We start from the raw sequence: 19,368 nt of genomic DNA on the forward strand, positions 1-19,368 counted from the left end.
GTTGCTATGTCTAATAGAGTATATACCTTCTTTGTCTATGGGGGGAAGGTCTTCCACATAGTGCACTAAGGTGCTAATGAAGGGCTTTAGCTCGTTGACATGAAACACATTGTGAATCTTGGTGGTAGGGGGAATCTCTAATCGATAGGCCAAATCACCAACTCTCTTAAGGATCGAATAGGATCCATAGAAACAGTGGGAAAACTTGTCACTGTTGCCCTCTTTAAGAGTGGAGTAACTGGACCTAGGCACTTCCAAGATGACCAACTCTCCCTCTTGAAATTCCAAATGTTGTCTTTTGTCATCAGCATAGAGCTTCATGTGAGTTTATGCCTTTTGAAGATTCAAGTTTCATTACTGAAGCAGGGCTTACATGTGATCCAACTCGACTTTGCTCTAAGGGTTGATCTTATCATTGAATAAGACTATAGGAAGGGGTACCTTATATCCATATAATGCCTCAAAAAGGGAAACCCCAATGCTAGAGTAGGTGGAGTTGTTATGTAAACTCATGCAAGTGGATCCGTGTATCCCAATTGTGTTGTACATCATGGCAAAAGTATCATAAGTATGCCTCAAGCAATTTATTTACTCTTTCTGTCTAGCAATCTATCTACGAATGGTATGTAGTGGATGGAGCAAGCTTGGTACCCATAGATGTGAAATTTTTTTACCAAAACATGCTCAAACTTGGCATCTCGATTGTGTCCTATGACAAGCCATGGAACTTGAAGACATACTTCGTAAACTGAGTGGCCATCGAAAATGTAGTGTATTATGTCGTGGTAGGGATAAAGTAGGCAGCTATGGTGAGGCAATGAACTACCACATATATATTGTTCTATCCTTTCTTTGTAAAACGGGAAGATTGTGATTAAGTCCATGGTGATATATGTCCACTGCCCTTCAAGAATATGAAGGGGCTGCAAGAGGCTAGCAGCCGTAAGTGTGTTGTCCTTGTTTTGTTGGCATGGAACATTTTTTGATAATGAAATCGTTGACATCCCTCCATAATCCTTTCTAGTGAAAGCTCTTGGCAATCCTATCATAAGTTTTAAAAACACCTAAGTGATTAGAAGTGGGGTAATAATTCATCTCTTCCATGATCTTTTGTGTGAAAGGAGAAGTGTGGATGATGGCAATCTTGCCATGGGACCAAATAAGGCCATGCTTGAGCTGATATTGGGAGTTTTTAGTCATTATTTCATGTTGTAATTTTTGAAATATGTGGTTGAAGTCCACATCCAGCAAATAATCTTCTTAAAGATCCTGAATCCAATCACTATGCAACTCTAAAAAGGAGGATATTTTGCATGCCCACAATTGAGAGAGCAAATCAACCATGATGTTATCTTTGCCTCAAGTGTGAGAAATGTCAAAATCATAGTTTTTCAATGTTGCCAACCATCTCCTTTTCTTAGAAGTCAAAGTAGATTGAGTTAAGAAGTAGTGGAGGAGTCTTTGTTTGCTCTTTACTTGAAAGTCATTGCCATACAGATAGTGGTGCCATTTCTTAATAGAATTTCTTAAACTCTTGTTTGAGTTGCTTTACTATAATGAGCCAAAAATCACCATTATCATGAACTCCTAAGCAGATAAGCTATCCATGCATCATAAACTCCATGTAAAGCTAAGAGAAGTCCATAACAAAATTTTTCAATTGTTTTTCCCAATTAAAACCCCAAAAACATTAATGGACCCCATCTCTAATGCAATTAGGTCAACCAATGCTACATAAATTTCAATTAAACATAGGGGACTGTAGGACATACATGAATGTTGATTTCTTTCTCGCCATCATCTGTTACTTAAACTTTCAGGGGGTGTTGTAATTTCATAGGGGTGCATTTAAACCAATAAATGGCTAATCTATTGACAAAATTTTGAGTACTACTAGTATCCACAATGATAAATACATCCTTTCCATGAATAGTGCCTTGGATGCACAAGGTGCTAGGGCTCCTAAAACCCGTCCAAGCATCCAAGGAGATGGAGCAATGGGAGGTGGTAGTTAGGTGGGATGTCAAAGAAAGTGCATAGGATGGAAAACCAAGTGGGTTAAAGGAGAACCCATCCCTTCAAGTCATAGAATTTCTCGTGGTCCACATCCTCAGCATGATCCTCATTGTCAATAGTTAATTCATCCTCATCATTGTGCCAATCTTCTATTACATATGTGCTATGAACTTTGATCTTGGCTATCTTCTAAGGGCACTTGGAGGCATGTTCAACAGTGTACTTATCCCCACATTTAAAACAAAGGCCTTTTTGCTTTCGTTTTCACAACATCTAAGGAAATAAACCTTTGGCAACTTGAGCCATTGGAGGGTGATGCAGTGGAGTGTCTATTTTCAGCATATTTACTCTCAACATTAGATCCAAGTGTTGTCCCAAAAGTACATTGTTTTCTTTCAACATGGGAGTGGGAGTAAGTGGGTGTTTTGTGGTTTTGCTATTAGGCATAGAGTTGCTTTTAGAACCACCCCCATATGGGACTGATCTCAATGGGGGATGGGACTCTGTCCATAACCTTGCTGAAAACTCTCATTCTTACGATACTTTCTTGCATGTCTTTCATCCAATTTAATTGTATCAAATAGTTTGGTTGGATTTTGAGCCATGACATCCAGTGATAGGCTCAGTTCCAATCCATAGTTCTACTTATGTAATTTGATATCATTATTAATGCTGTCCACATACATGGTCAAGTTTATAACCTGATTTGTGTACTCTTGTATAGTGATATTACATTGGTCAAGAGTACACCATTATCTTGCCAATCTCTCTTTTTTCACGGAGGATACAAATGCTTGAACCATATGCATTTCAAAGCCTTTCCAATCAATGAACTAATGATTCTCCCCATTGATATAGTGCCACCATGTTTGGGAAAATCCTTCCAATGGGAGAGGGATAAATATAATTTTTTGATCATCCATGCGGGGATAGATATTCAGGTAGGACTCTAACTTGGATGTCTATTCTTCCAAGTCTGATGCTGATGAGGGAGATTGTGAATCATACCTAGTGAGAGAAGGATCTTGTCATGAAGATCATGCTATCCATACATACCATGTTGTGCATTTATTTCATGCTTCCCATTATAGCCATGGTGGCCATCATTGCCATGCTACCCATGATTGCCATGATGGCCATTAAAACTACACTACCAATGGTGGACTATATCATATAAGTTCCATTTGGGCTCTAATTCGTGAATAATCTTTTTTCTTGCCAGCTGAAAAGCAAGCCTTTATGCAGATATTAAAGAAACATGGAAAAGCTTTTTCATTTCAGCCTCATAAGATTAGCTGTGTAGATCCAAGTGTTGTGGCACCAATGGTGATTTTCACGGTCCCACACGTTCCTTGGAATCTTAAACCAATTCTAGTTCCAAGGGCTCATTTGCCTAAGTTACTCGAGCTGTTAAATGAAAAGATAAAGATGTGGATATTGGAGCGATCTTCAGCTCTGTATTCCAACCGATGGTTTACTGTGCCTAAGAAGAATGGATCTTTGCGATTCATTCAAGATTTACAGCCTGTCAATAAAGTCACTATTAGAAATGTTGGTTCGGGGCAAATTGTTGATAAATTTGCTGAGGCTTTTGCAGGTAGAGCAATTTATTCCATGGGTGATTTATATTTGGGTTATGACCAATTTCAACTTGCTTTGGAGAGCCGAGACATTACCACAATGAAGATGCCTCTTGGTTTAGTCCGCATGTGTACTCTACCTCAAGGAGCTACAAATTCAGTAGCTCACATGATGAATGCCATGCATAAAGTATTGAGAGATTATATTCCCCAACTAACTCTTCCTTTCCTTGATGATGTACCGATCAAAAGATGTGAAATTCATGAGAAGAATGAAGAACTGAATGAGCTTGGATGCCACAAGTTTGTTTCCCATCATATTAATGATTGTGCTCAAATCTTGTCTAAATTGGTAGAAGTTCATCTTACTCTTTCAGGTGCTAAATTTGTTTTTGGAGTCGAAGAAGTTCTTGTGGTTGGGCATATGTGTGGTCCATATGGCCGAAAGCCTTCTCCAATAAAGATTGATGCTATCAGCAAAATGTGAGAAATATGCACAAATGTTTTGGAGGTGAGAAGATTTTTTGGAGCATGTGTTTTCTATCTTATTTGGATCCCACATTTCACTCATGTTGCTGAAAATCTTTATCAACTGTTAAGAAAAGGCCAAAGGTTTATATGGGAAAAAGAGTATACACAAGCTATTCGAAAATTGAAGAAATTGATGAGTTCTATCCCCACCTTAAAGAGGGATAATTACTCTAATGGACAGCCTATCATACTCACAGTAGATACAAGTTCTATTGGGATAGGATGGGCAGTCGGTCAAGATGATCTTGAGGGCAATAGATATGCAATCCACTTTAGAGCGAAGGTTCTCAATGAACGTCAAAGAAGGTATGCTCAAATTAAAAGAAAACTTTGGGGAAATGTAACTGCATTGAAGTGTGATCGGGAGTACTTCATGGGCACATATGTAATAGTTGAAACAGATTGTCTTCCACTCTTGGGCATGATTGCCAACTGCTCCACTCCTGACATAGTTATGCTAAGATAGATAGCCTATATTAAATCCTTAAATCCTGATTTGAAACATATTGCAGGAAGAGATAATCCAGTTGCTGACATGCTTTCACGTGCCAGATATAAGGATGAAGAAGAGATGATGGATGAGGAAGAAACAGAGTCTATATTTGCTAAAAATTATGCTATAATTGCAAGTTTAGATCTGAAAACAGCAAGTATAGCTGTTCCTAATGATGGTACAGCTATAAAAAATGCAGGTACATCATTAATTACGGCAAGTACAACAGGTTCAGCTGTTGTAACAAAATTTACAGCAACAAAGATAGAAGAAACAACCATGGAAGGACGATGGGCAGCTGAAAGACAGCATGCTCAATGTTTTGTTTTGGTTTGTTCACATTTTAAAGAATAAAATTATGCAGGTGATTGGCTAAAAATTGGCCAATTTCTGAGCACTATGACAAAGAAGGAAGATTGGACTAATGAAGAATTCAAGAGAATCAGAAGAAAAGCTTATGGCTTCTTTCTCAAAGATGGCTACCTTTGGAGGCATGCGAAGAAGAAAGGAAGAGCGCTTGTTCGTGTCTTAGCAGATAAGAAGACTCAAAAACAGGTCATGAAAGAATTTCATGGAAGCCTATTGGCTCGCCATAGAGGCATATGGGGCACTTTTGCCAAAATAAAAGAGAAATTTTGGTGGCAAAACATGTATAAAGACATTGAGCATTTTGTCAAGACTTGTCATGTTTGTCGAATGTACTCTATGATTAAGCATAGAGATGGGCTTCAGCCTACCTTTCCGTTATCTATTCATTACAAATGGGATGTTGATTTAGTAACCATGCCTATAGGAATTTGGAACATGAGATATCTAGTTCTTGCTCCTTGAGGGAGTTTTTGCAGGGTATTGCAGACAATCAATCCCACACAGTCAACTTGCAAAAGTTGATTATATATCTCAAAAATCAGTTGGAAGGAAAAGCCTTGGTAACAAAGTCCACTCAAGTTGTTTGTAGATTTTTACTTGAAGAAGTATTTTGCAGGTATGGCTGTGTTGCCAAAGTAACTCCTAATAGAGGAGAATTGGATGCCTATGAGGCTCACCGTTTCTTTGCTCAATTGGGAATCAAGCTATCTCTTACATCAGCCCACAATCCTGAAGGCAATGGCAAGAGTGAAAGAGGTCATCAATCAATTCTCAAAGCATTGGAAAAATCTTGCAGAGGAAAGATGAGAGAATGGCCTAGAATGCTTCCATTCACATTATGGGCTGATAGAACTATCCATAGTGTAGTAACAGGTTATATGCCGGCTGAACTAATATATGGGCAGCCACCTATTATGCCTATTGAGGATTCTATTATCACATGGAGTATCTTGCCTTGTGATGAAGGAAAAAATAGAGAAGAGTTGTTGATTTTACACATAAGGCAGATTGAAAGAAGGCCAGAAGATGTCAAGACAGCCATTGAAAGGCTGAAGGCAGCAAGATTGAAGAATAAGAAGAGGTTTGACAAGCATCATTGACTCCGTCCAAGAGCTATTCAAGAGAATGATTGGGTACTTGTCTATGACGGCAGCCTGGACAATCAATATAGTGCTCATAAGAAGCTAGCCTAGCGATGGTTTGGACCATATGTGGTGAAAGTAGTACATGATAATGCGACTTATACTTTGGCTGAAATGGATGGAACCATGGTCAAGGTACCAATAGCCAGCAAACGTATGAAGCTCTTCAAATGAAGAGAGTCTTCTACGTATGAGCTTGATGACTTGGATGTGAGCCATTTACTTGAAGACAAGGAGAATGAAGAAGACTGATAGGATGAAGATGAAGATATATCAGAAGAAGAGCCTCCTTAACCTGCAAATTTGTGAAATGGCACATGCCGGAGGATGTGCAGGTTAGGAGGGGGTGAATGTCAAAGAGTTTTCTGTTCATGATATAAATCATAGAGTTCTTATGTTTGTAGAAGAACTTCATTAGAATTCACATGAGAAACTTTCATACATAATTCAGTCATTATTACCCAACATCCGACTTATATATCACTTAATCTTATAAGTTCTTTTGTAACTGTCATGCAATTTTCAATAGTACCATGTAAATTGACAAAAATTAAGTCTATGGGAATCCATAACTTGATCAACTGGAGGTAATTGACAGTCTGCAAGCTAAGTCACATTGGTTCAAGAGGAATTTTTTCCTGGAAATCAAGAAAAGTGCCAAAATTCCACTAGGTTTGTATGGGACTTGGAATAATGGACTTGTGTGACTTCTAAGTGACCTAAATGGTCAAACTATAGTGTGGGAGCTAAAGGGAGTGCAGCCCGATTTTTCAGTGCAAAAATTTGGGTCTACATACCTGTGGTAGATGGAGGGTGAGCTGAAGGCTATGGTGCATGCTCCAAAGCATGCAAACTCAGGGCAAAGTGAAGCTAAAGAAGGAGATACAAACAAAGAAGGTAAGAGCTCTTCTTGCCCGTCCATTTGGTATGACAAAAATGAGTGGTATGACAATCCATAAAAGGGGGAAACTTGAGAAAAAGTATTCAGCCTGCTCTTATGTACGTCTTCTTCCATTCTCTTACCATATTCATGTTCCAATGAAGCCCATCTTGTACCAAAGTACTTGAGTGACTTTGGGACAAGCAAAGGGGAGAATTTTGGAGGTGTATGCGCTGTTTTGGACTGATAAAACTAGTCATAAACATGGCAGTCCATTGTTCTTGTCCATTTTGATGAGAAAACAAGTGATCTATTTGGTTGTAAGTGAAGGAATTGACCTCTTAACATCAGGACTTCATTTGAGTATGATTAGAGAGGCTTATTATTGAGATTATGTGCATTTTTTGAGCTTGTTTCTAGGCTGGAAATTAGTATTTTAAAATAGGGCTGAAGTAAATTTTATGCTTTGTCAATGCATTTCATGAGATTTTGATCTATGTCTTGGATGTAGTAGAGTCTACCATCAAAATACTTGTATCTTGAAGTTGTTGTCCATTAGTATTTATGAAATAGAAACCGTTTGAGCTTGCATTTGAAGTATGCATTTGGATTAAATCTGAGACATTCCCTACATGTATTGGTTTATTATCCGCATATGCATTTGATGTAATCAAGTCAAAGTCTTTCATTCCATTCATGTATGCTAAATAAAAGAAAATCTTTGAGGTCTTCTTCTTCAACTGAGTCTTCTCTAAAACCCAAGTCTTATCAAACCCCAATCTTTTCTCCCTCTCCTAACCTTGAGTCCCACACTCCTCTTCTGCTCTAAATCTCGGTGTGGAAGACCTTCAACCCCCAACACAACGACAACGCCATGTTCAAATTTTATTTTGTACTTGTAAAAAGATTTCTTTGGGATTCTATGAATCTCATACCATGCGCTTCCACATACCACTTGTCCATTGAAGATGAAGTTGTACTTCTTGTTCCTAAGTAATCAATCCTACATGATGATTCAAACTTGTCATAAACATAGTTTGTGCGATCTTGAAATTGGAATCCCCAAAAGTATTTACGTAATTGTTGCATTGCTTCTCTATCAACAAATGAACAACACTTTTCTTGGAAATAATTGATCATGGAAACCTGTGAAATGGAGACCATAGAAGTCATCAAGTTTGCACCTTTAGGGGCAATAATTTGGGGCCTTCTATTGACCATACAATATGATCTCTTCTGAACAAAAATTGATTTTTTTGCAAAACATAATCTTCATTGGTATCTTCCATGTTTTTGGCACAAGCATTTGTAGAGATAAATTGCATGTATGATTGTTGTTGTAGCAGTGATGCTCCATCATCAAAGGTGACTTGTTTAATATGCAACCTTCCCAAAGTGACACAACGGAGGTTGTCATCTATGTATGTTCTTGTGGTTTGATCAAGGGCTTTTTCTACCACCACACCAACATCCTCTACTCCTAGCAATTCAAAGTTTATTACATCATATGGAAAAGCCAATAATATAACCCCCTATCCCAACACACATAGTGTTGCCTTCTGTTCCATAGCATCACTTTACGTTCTCTCCAACTTTCATGAATGCTAAGCACATCAATATTCTCAGAAGGTAGGACATGGTTTGATTTGTAATAATCTCCTCCGTCATGAATTGTTATTGAGTTTGAAACAACCACCACATCTTTCTTTCCCCATTTTGCAAAACTACCTACAATTTCATGAACCTTCATTGTGTCAATTGTTGGGAATGGCAGATATATTGTTACATTTAAATATTTATCAATAGCCACTAAAATATATCCATCTTCAAGTGTTTCTCCATGGCATGTCTCATTTGAATGTATTGCATGCAGTCTCCCAAGTGCAACAATCTCATGATCAATTAGCAAATTCACAGTTTCTCCAAAATAAAATTTGTTATTCATGATACCTGTACAAATGAGAAAATGGAGATTTTATCATTTGTATGTTATCACCTCTCAGAAAGAAGAAAATAATAATGAAACTGCTAAATAAAATGAAGTATCAAATCTCATTAAAACAAAAAAAACACTTAAACATTAGATAAAATGAGTCTAACTTCCACAATAGAAAGTATTAATGGAAACATCATACAGAAAGGGGATAGATTTGACCATATGGCCAAGAAAAAACTTTCTCATGAACTATGCCACCCTAAAGTAAATAAGAATTTTTTTTCTATTATTTTTAGTTGCCCTTGATTTTACTTTATTTTATTAGCTACTCTTTGAGTAAGCAAAAACTTCCTTGTATATTCTCATTGGGAAAAGATATAGTAGATGCTCAAAACTTGTACTAAATCTATTCAACACGAGAACAATGATTAAAATTGTTTATAATGTGTATAGGAAAAGATTTAGCCACCCAGTCAAAAATATATTGTATGTATTCCATACCATAGCAAATATAAAAATTATTTGTGATCACCATAGAAAAAAACATAGTCAAATGATTGAAACCTTTGTTGTATGTATTTCACATGACAAAAAGGACAAAAGTTGATTGTGGTCTCCGTAGAAAAATATTTAGCCAAATGGTCAAAACTCTAGCAAAATACACACAACAAAGATAAAAGTTAATTGTGATCTTTATGGAAAAAGATTTAGCCAGATGGTCAAAACCTCTATTGCAACTATTTTACACAAGAATTAGGATTAAAATTCTTTGTGATATCCACAAGAAAAAATTTAGCCATATGGTCAAAACATGTATTTAACCTAGATGATAGCAAGGATAATAATTGTTTGTGATGTCCATAGAACAAGATTTAGCCAAATGGTCAAAGCCTTTATTGTATGTCAACAAGGATAAATAATCTCTATGATCTCCATTAGAAAATATTTGATCAATTGATCAAAACCTTAATTTCATGTATTCCACATGACAACAACCATAAAGATATTTCATGTATTCCACATGATAACAACCATAAAGATATTTTATGAGAAACTTTGATCTCATGCTTAAATGTTGAAACCACAATGACCTCTAAAGAATAGGAGATTTCATTCCCTATGACACAAAGTTATAAAGCTTGAGGAAATTTTAGCATCAATTAGAAGCTATTTGAGAAGGAAAGATAATTTTTATCATGGTTAAATATTTATAAATCTTATACTACCTACGTGTTGATAATAGTAAAATGTATCATATTAAATTTTATTTTTAAGTTATACTATTTTTGTCTAAATCATGTCATATTAGTGTATCGTACTATGTGCATATTATGGAATATATTATCACAATATATTTTAAATATATATATATTAAATCTATTTAGTAATAATTAATATTTATAATTTAAATTTATTAAATCATATTCTGTAAGATTATGTATATTTAATGTATCTAATATGTAATGTGTAACATCATTGAGGATTTTGAAGCCATCTTAGTGATAGTTCAAGAGTAGAATCTGTAGCAGGATAGGATAGAGAGTATGTAGGCAAAATCTCTAGCTGTGAAAATAGGAGCACCCCCTTGTGGGGGTCTAGGGCAACGCCCCTAGCAAGGGTTCCGGGGCAGTGCCCTTGGTGGTGATTTTGGCAGCAACACCCGAAATGGTGGGGTCTACGGTTCTATCCCCCTCGTATTATTTGATTGCTCTCCATTATTTCATTTTCTCAAACTAAAACAGATTGTGTAGCGCAAATTCTGGTTCGAATCAGGGTATTATGACCAAAACTACTTATGTCTTCAAATTAGAAACTGTTGCTCCAAGGCTTTAGCAATTCAACAGGGCAGTGAATGATCACCACTCCACAGCGTGTTTGGTCTACTTCACGTGTGATATCTGCTACATTGGCACACAATACCGACCTAATAATTACAATAGGTTTTCAACTCTTCCCTACTTCATTTTTAATTTTGAGTTAAACTACATTGATTATGATCATTTCAATCCATACAATTACTATAAATCACACTACTACTCTTTTGTATGATTAGTATTGTATGATTTAATATTAAGATTGAATAATATTACCCCTTATTTCTCTTTTTTCATCACTATATATAAATATATAAATATAATATAAGTATATATATATATATATGTCCCTCCCTCCCTCTCTCTCTTTCCATCTGCTTCTCCCTTTTCGTCTCTCTCTCTCACTCTCTCTCTCATCTCCTCTCTCTCATCTTCTCTCCATCTATCTCTCTCACCCTTCCTCCCTTTGTCTATCCATCTCTCTCTACCTCTCCATCTCTTATCCTTTCTCTTACTCAATCTATTTTAATCCCCCCCTCTCTCTCTCTCCCCCCTTTTGGGACCCAAAATGGGCCATACATTAGCACTAAGGCTCTAGTCCAAGCCTTTACCACTCACCTAAAATCACCCCACATGGCCTTGCAGCTAGAAGTGTCTAAGAGATTTGTCTTTGTACGATTTTTTAATCCAACGAATAATTCTTTCCCCACTCCTCAAAAGGAGGCCCTAAACATGCTAATTTATACACCACGTAGTACACATAGGGAGCACCTCTCGAATGATCATCGTGGCTTCACTATAACTCTCTTACACCTCACGGATTGGCCCCAAGATACACCATGAACATAAAATACATTTTAAAATAAAAGTCCAATCTTTTAATTAAACGATCTAGGAGACGATAGATAAAACTCACCAAATAACTCCCAAGGAACATAATATCTAGCCCTATGGCCTGGGAAACCTCAAGCTCTCAGTGTCGGGTCATCACTTATACAAACAGGTGCTATGCATGTAGGATATGATACCATGTGGTGCATCAATGCAAGTGTGAATATGACCATTGTGCTCAAAAAAATATTCATTGAGAATCAACAATGTGAAAGTGCGAAGACAATTCTTTTTGTGATTTCTTTTTCTACGCGAGTGCTTCGTCGCCTAGGGGTAGCATCGAGCTTCCTTGTGCTACTAGTTCCTTTTATTTTTAAACAACCACAAACACTTTAAGATATGCAGCATTAAACAACAAAATTTAATGTAGTTCAATCACTCAACAACCGCCTATCCCGTACCATTTAAAATTTTGTATACATTGATAAGTGTAAGGCATGGTTTTTAATGTATTTTCTTTATTTGAAAGTGATAAAAACTCATTCTAACAAAGAAATGGGACTGAAATAATATTAAATCTCATGCTTCATCTCCATCATATATCCACACACATTAATCTTATTTTTTTCTACTTTTATGACACAAAAATCATTTTTTTTTTCATTTTTGATAGTATTTTCTATTTACTTGACCAAATCCTGGAAAGTCATGTATGGTTCACGTGAGAATGGCTCGTATATTGGCGGGCCGTCGACCATCGCGTTTGCTCATATCTTCCATGGTGACCCCCTCCTCCCAAAAAATCTTAAGTTCATCAACTAATAGAGGGAGATAGATGTCCATATTCTTGACTTTATAGCACCCAAGCACGATTAAGCTAAGGATCAGGTCAAAATCATATTGCAAAGGGATTACTCTCATCAAAAACCCAAAAACCGCATATTTCCCCTTGAACCGCCTAATCTCGAGTTTTGCGTGTTTTACATAAAATAATTATACGACTAATTTTTTCATGATTCTTTCAACACGTGTGATCAATATAGAGGATTCGCAATCAAATCCAAGCATTGCTAACCATTTCAAACAAGAATTCATCATAAAACAAGAAATTCTCATTTTTTATCATAAAACCACTCATTATGACGTGCATTTTTTGACGTTGAGACCCATTGACGCTCTTCCATGGCCTCTGACAATCTATCCAACTCCAATTCATGCGTCTCTCCACTCCTGCATCATCATTTGACAAAAAACGTCCATCTCAGCCCATGCCCCTCTTTTACATTCATCCATAAGAACAGTTCATAAGAGGAGAGAGGAGATAGGAGAGAGAAATGCTAAAATCAAATATTTTTGTTTAATGAGTAAAATTCAATGATCTGATCACTAGCAATGAGGATCCAAAAAATGGTGGAGCATGCTATCCTCATGATTCCTCAAATGATTGTTGATTTAAAAAAAGACAAAAAATGGAGGATTTGGGGGTGCAAAGAAAAATAGTGCCCCCCCCTAAGTTTTGAAAAGATGCAACTTTTGGTTCATAAAGCTTGTTTTTTCAAAACATCGGTACACATTGTTGTGTTCACACTTCTCCCGAAGTGTTTTTTTCGCTTTTGAGGAGGCAAAGGTTCTCATATTTGAGATCCATTTGGACAACTAGCCTTGTGATGTAAAAATCTACGAACTAGCCAATGTGACACACTTTCTAGCTTTTGGATCATGTAGCTACTTCCTAACACAAAACCAGGAGAGGATTAAATGAGGGTCAAATGGACTTCGATCGAAAAATCAAGACTTGCATTGGGTTCGTGGCATTGAAGTCCATTTAGGAAAACTCTAGCTCATCGATTCACAACCATTTCATTTTCCATGAAAATTTGGTATTTTATAGCATCTTAGTCTCTCTTCCGCTTCAAAAATAGACTTTAAAATCTACTCTCATTGAAAACCATGGGATAGGGCGACTCAGCCCATTGAATCCCACGAATTGATCTGCACAAACAACAACAAGAAAAAGCATTAAGCTGCCACAAAAAATATACGCAACAAAGCACAAGAATAGCTCTCTCTCTACTGCCTAACAAAACGAAGATATGAAAATCCTAAAGGGATAGACACAACATAATCAGACACAAATCTAGAGTGAGTCGCTAACTAACTGTTGTAACACCAACTAGCTGAAAGAACCATCCAAGAGGTCATTCTAGTGGTGGCATGAACTACCTACCTAACTAATGACGACTAGATCACGAACTTCTACTAGGCAAGGACTTCTATAGCCTGGTCATTAGATATTAACGCATATATCTTTTAAAATTTCTATTCTCAAGCATGTAAAAACAAGATAGCTAAGTGTAGAGTAACCCAAGGAGAATAGGGCATTGGCCTTAGGTCCTAACTCGGCACCCAAGAACTTACCAAAGCTTCTCACAAGGTGATACTTAATTTGTTTAAATTTCACTTCCTTTGGTTTCTTCTCCGACCTTCCTTATTCTTTATTTTGGCTAAATGCTACCCCTAGGAAGACAAGGCATTGCCCTTGGGTCTAACTCTCGAGGAACTTACTATATCTATATCCTCTACATCACATGCATTTAAGGCCTATTAATAAATATCCTTATCTATGAATTTTTCTAGAACAAAACATAACCCTTTTCTATTCAATCTGTAAATAACCCATTTATATTCCACCCTTCTATATGTAAAAAATGTATAAAAATAGTATTTAAAAAATACATTCTTTTTAATCCATGTAATGCACACATATATTCATGAATAACTTACTAACTTGTCCCCCAAGAACCTACCAAGTCTTTGCAAGGCAATAATCAATTGTTTTTATAATTTTTGTTCATTTCTTTTCTAGGTGAGAGGTTAGAACTCCTATTTACACACCTCTCTAATTTTATATGTAGATATATTCAAAACTTTCTCTTCTTTATACTTCAGCAAGCTTCTCTAACTGCCTCATACTAGCAAGGACACCTAGAATAGGTGCTTAGTAGGCTAGGAGAACATGGTCACTAGGACTACCTTCCAAAACAGGTCTTTAATGCCTCACAATGTCTTGACAAGAGGTAGACAAGTACTCGAATCTCCCCTAGATATACCTAACCCTAGGACTTCATGCCTTAATTTTCGGTCCCCACAAATGAAAATAAAAAAACCCCCACATACACATATAACATTTTCAGCTTTAGAAAAATACTTGAAAAGGCAACGACACCACTTTGAATGGCCACAAGAAGCTCCTGTGGAGCAAAGGGTTCATCCATGCACACTTCGTCAAACGTATCCAATGCAATCACTAAAATAGAAAACCATTAAATGCACCCGCACCAAATAGACACATGGCCCTCTTGGCGTAAAGGACTATAATAGTTCAAAACCAACGAAATGGTCTTGAAGAAAAGTACATAAGCTTGATGAAACACATCTTAACAACCATTCTTCACAATAGAAGAATATGGGTGCTAAAACTTCAGTTGAGATCAATACAACAATGAGTATTGCTTTTGAAAACAAAAGGAAGGTGTTTAGAACTAATGAGGCAAAAACTTGAAGATGAAATGAAGGCTTGTATTAAACCAAGAGAAATTTTGTGAGTATACTTGATTTCCCTTTGTTTCAAATGTGCTAAAATCATGAATTTGTGTGTATATATATGCATACATACTTATCAATGTGTCTAGAGTTGGTATTGATAAGGTATTCATAGCATACAATATATCCTTTATTTCTAAAATTTGATTATGGTTGATAATACTTATTGTTTACTTTATGTATAAGAGGTGACTCTATCTAGTAAATAGATATATGTTATTGCCATCAACAATAATAGTCCATGTATGATGTGTGAGAGTTGACAACTAGTGTGTACATATGTATTGTTGCCATGAACATATTTCCTTTTTCCATAATACCTTATCTCTTAGGGACATATCGTCATCTTGTAACGGTTAAATCATGCATGCTTCAGAATTTGAGGTTTCTAATAGTCATGGATGTTTCAAACTTTTCAAAAGTAGTATACCATTACCTCATAGTCAATTTTGAGCATAAACTTTTTATTTAGCATTAAAAGAGAAGATTAGCACATCATTTCATAACATCATGACACCAAGAATGTAAAATTTTTAATGTAATCTTTGTTGTTGAAGCGTTTCTTCTAAAATGGCATGAAAATATGCCAATGAGGGATGGCACCACTCTCGTCATTGTTCTCAATAAGAGATGGCATAGCTACTGCCGTTTTTCTCTATTTCAAAAATGTTTGTTCATCATTTGATACCGTTATATCAACGCGTTGTCGGCTGAAAGTGCTTGAGCTCTCTCGTGAGCTTTTCCATGACGTATAGCAGCGCGGATAGGTCAGTAGCACTGGTCCTCGCAGGGCAGTTCATGTCTGCAGAGGGGGCAACTGTTGCTTTTAGACAGCCATGAGACTACGCAGGCTCTATGGAACTTGTGCCCGCATGGTAGCTGCGTTAAGAGGTTGCCAGCATGCGTATCCAAACAGACAGAGCACACGACGACGTCGACCTCGTCTTCATCCTCCTTTTGATGGCGATCGTGCAGAAGGGCCTGCTCGATGGACGGAAGCCCGTCGATCGCGGACCTGCTGGCAGGCAACTGGTGACGTGAAGGCGCCAACGTGGCGGTCAAGCCATCAGTCGGCGACCAACTCGCGCGCATGATTGTAAGTGCGTCTCTGAGCAGCGTGACCATTATTCTATTTCCCAGGCCTAACAGCTGCATCGTACTCTCGTCTCGGTAAACCCTGTCTGTGATCACTGTCAACTCTCCCGATCTCACCTGCTTTTCTTCCTGAAGGGACATGACGTCGCTTAGTAGGTCCAGGCAATAGTCGGAGCCAGTGACCCACATTATCACGTGATCGATCACCATGTCAACCTCGCGAATCCGTGATATGATCTGCGCTAAATACTCGTCGGCGCTCGCGGCCATATCCATTTCGTAGGTCAGGAGGTCTGCGTTAAATTCAACATCAGTAAGACTGGAATATAATGCAGCGGCTTCTTGTAATCGGAGCTGTTGTTCCATCTTGTCTCACGATCAACACCATTGGACATCATAGCTAAAACGGAATAAGATATAGGCTTAAAGACACGTCCGAGTCGGTCCTTCAGTCCTTTTTAAATACTGACGTTGTGACTCCATTACCATTGTATCAGCATTATTTTTCAGCCAATGTAGTATTCTTCCTTCATCTTCCTTTTCAACTTCTTCTCAATCTCTCCTTCTCTCTATGTTCATGTTTCTCTTCTATTGTGCACTCTGACATGGTATCATGGCCTAATTGACGACACAATCTAGAGATTTCTTATAGAACAACAAGTTTTCATCGGAAGAGAAGTAGCCCAAATCTTCAAAATGCACATATTTAGCCTACATTTTTTTTGCATTTATAGCCCATACAGGTGGTGCATTACCCCATTTGAGCTTCATAACAGCTAGGCAATACTCTCTAGGTCCTACATGATAGCATTCGTCCATGAAGTGGCATGAATTTCTACATTTTTTAGGTGAGCACATCTTGTGCATGATAATAACTTGGTACAAGTGACAACTTCCAAGTTGTATAGCTAATAGATTTTTCGGGACAAATGATGCATCTATAGTCTCTGTCAGTTGATTACCTTCTATGATTTGCATTGTATCCATCAAAATGTAGATTTCTAGGTGATTATAAGATCGATCATATCTTACTAGTTTATGAGCTTTGATGACTCCGAGGAGGATCTTCTTTTTAGATACTCTTTTGAGCTTCTCATTCACTTTTCAACTTTATATACAAAACCCTAAATCCCTTTTGGGCGGTCATCCCCTTAGTGCTTAAATTATCCTCATCACCTAAAGAACACAAACTAGGTGGTTTAAACTATTTGTTTTGGTCATGTAAGGTGGAGTGTATACTTGACATCTTTGATCATTTGGCTCTTGTTTCACATTCCATCCCTCGTCCTAAGGAGGATCTAGCAAATAGAACTTCTATGGACCATGCAGCCTTGTGGGATCAACTTAACTCTCAAGCCCAATCCTTTCTCTTTTATGAGTTCACAGGATTATGTCCTTCTACATTTTCACATATGCTGAGGATGGCACCAGAAGTGTGGAAGTAGCTTGCATATTTACATCAACATAAGATGTTTGTCCGCAAGATTTCCCTTGAGAAAAAGTTTTAAATGCTTAGTCTTGATGATTCCTCCTCTATAAAGGAGCATATCACAAAGATGGAGGACGTGAGAGGTGAGCTTGCCTCTCTTAGTCAGATGATATCCTTTGAACACATGGCTATGATCCTTTTGACTTAGTTGCCATCTCCTTGTTTTGATGTTTTCTACACTAGCCTTATCACATCAAGAACGTAGGAGATACTCTTAAGCGAGAAGCTTTTACTACTTGACTTGGAGCATGAGAGCAGGCAACTTTGAGAGGTTGGGGCTAGTGGTTCTAGCTCAACCAAGCCATTTACTACAAGTACAAGTGGAGAAAAGAAAAAGAAGGCACATGCCAAGGACAAGAAGGAAGATGAAAAGAATGATGAGAAGAAGAAGAAGAGGCCCAAGTATGCACAAGTGTAGAAAAGATAAAGAAGGCAAGGACAAGAAGGAAGATGACAAGAATGATGGGAGGAAGAAAAAGAAGCCCAAGTATGCACATTGTGGGAAGGATACTCATCTAGAAGAGAAGTGCTTGAAATTTCTTTTTCCATTTCAAGCCAAACGAGAAGGATTCAAAGGATTTGATGGTTACCCCAATAGCCTTTTGAGTGGGCCTCTTCTCACATGACCTATAGATAGGATTGCCTTTAGGATCTAAGTGTCACAGAGGGCACAGTCACCGTCAGTGACAACTCTACTATTCCCATTCAAGGAGTGTGGACTATTCCTTTGTTGCCAAATAGGTAGTCTTCTTTAGCCAAAGTTTTCTATGTATTGGATTTAGGTTTTAACTTCTTGTCTGTTCATGGTCTTACATGGTTTGGTATTCATGTCATCTGTACCAAAATGCAGTGACAATGGAGGATACTTCTACAGTGCCATTCTTTGGGCAAGATCCTAGGAGGGTGGGCTTTACATACTCACAACCTTAGCTATGAGGTGTTCCCATGAATTCCAACTACTTTGGTATGCCTGTTATGATCATCTCAATTTTAATACTATCAAACAAGCTTTTTGAAAGGAGATGGTGGACGACGGACTATGGGCAAGGCCTCCCTTGGGAAGACCAAGTATCTGATGTTGATTGTCTACAGCCAGAGCCTCCACTGGCACCCAAGTGTCCTCCTACACTAAGTAATTTCCACAGAGAGATCTCTCAGGACAACTTCGGTCCACATTCCCGATGCGGATTCATAACCCCCTTGGTTAGGGTTTGGTAGTTCGTGGGGGGTAGCTAGCGCCATCCTTCCTTAATTATCCCCTTTAGGAAATTGCAACTAGCTTAATAACATTTACTAGGGAAAACATCCCTTTTGTTTCCATGGCAATCAGTCATCTCACACCCGGCCATGCAATCATCAATCACAAACAACTTGGATTAGCATCCAAAACCACGTCAAGCAATCACCTTGCTTATGATCAACCTATACTTAGTAAGATTTTCGCCTCTTACCAACACAACCAGTCGACATTTACTTGGGGATACCATTTTCAAACAACCAAGCATAACTTGGGTCAACAATCCATCTTTAACAAGATCAACCTTCATTAAAACCATTTCAACAGTTCCAAGAAACATGCTTAGCATAAA

This window comes from Lygodium microphyllum, chromosome 28, assembly GCF_053477565.2.
Source record: "Lygodium microphyllum isolate KBCC chromosome 28, Lygodium_microphyllum_v1.1.10, whole genome shotgun sequence".
Taxonomy (NCBI): Eukaryota; Viridiplantae; Streptophyta; class Polypodiopsida; order Schizaeales; family Lygodiaceae; genus Lygodium; species Lygodium microphyllum.